Raw genomic sequence first — 1,245 nt, 5'->3', positions numbered from 1 at the left:
GGGGGGGCAGAAACTGTGCACAACCCCGCAGGCTCCCGGGATGCAGAACCAAGGGTTAGGAGCAGCAGCTTTTCCCTGCCTCTGCTCTTCTAAGGAGGTTAAAGTGTCCCTCTCTGGGCTGCAGCAGCCAAGCATGAGCTTTTTCGGGCGCATCCGCGCAGAGGCGGGCGGCGTCGGCAGGCACGGAGCGGTGGCCGGGAGCCCTGGCTCGGGGACGCTGCTCAAGAGCGCGGCTGTTTTTGGCTGCTGCGGGCGCCGCGGCGTGCCAAGCAGCGTGTAACAGGAAGGAGCCGCCGCTCGCCGAGGTACCTGCCGAGGGCCGAACAGGGCCCCTTTCTTCTCCCGCGCCTTTCGGGGCCCAGCCCGGGTTCCCCGCACGCCCGGCGCCGGAGCAGGGGATGAAGGCTGGAGCGGGGCTGGGACCTACCAGGACAGCACAGGGGGCAGCGGCCACCTGGGGCCAAGGGCAGGAGCGTTTTGCTGTCCCCCGTGTTGGCTCCGGTGTCGTTTCGTTATGTCACGAGTGCTTTTGGGAAGCAGCTTGGTGATGGAAAACATCCGTCCTGGCAGCATGGTTGGTGCAGGAGGACGACGAAGGGGCAGGAGGCTTCTGCGAGCGAGCGCCACGGCCCAGGAAGGCTCGGCCAGGGAAACGCAGTGCCCGCGTGCCGGCTCCACCGCCGGAACCAGCCGCATGTCGCGAGCCGCTGCGCTCGGCGGCCGTCTCCGAGCCCTTTCCCGCAGCTGTGCAGGGAAGCGATAGGCGCGAGAAGAAACTACCAAAAGAAGAGGCTGGAATGATGCATGAACATTAGCATTAATGCCTGTTCATCAGCTGAACTGTCTTGTCTGGTTTAATTTTCTACGAAACTACCAAAAAAAAAAAAAAAAAAAAAAGCTTAAAGTTAGCAGGTTTGGTCAAAAGCGCAGCTGACGGGAAGTCTGGGTGTAGCCGGGAAGCGAGCGCTGTGGGAGAGCCTGCGCGGCGCCCGTGCTCCCGCCTGGCCCTCGCGGCAGCAGCGCCGAGAGCTGGGGAGCAGTTTCAGCCGTCTATTTGAATGGCTTTGATTTCTGCGGCTTCGTCACCCCCTTCATGTTAATGAAATATAAACTCCCGTGGGCGAAGGCTAGCTGCAATTTGCATGCGTAATGCGCTGCGTGATTATCCCGATGGGGCGTGCAAATGGGGCAGCTCGGTGCCCATCGGGCGCTCGGACCTGTCCGTGTGCCGTGCACGGCCACCAA

This window comes from Apteryx rowi, unplaced genomic scaffold, assembly GCF_003343035.1.
Source record: "Apteryx rowi isolate R43461 unplaced genomic scaffold, aptRow1 scaffold_190, whole genome shotgun sequence".
Classification (NCBI taxonomy): domain Eukaryota; kingdom Metazoa; phylum Chordata; class Aves; order Apterygiformes; family Apterygidae; genus Apteryx; species Apteryx rowi.
This window is presented reverse-complemented; position numbering follows the sequence as displayed.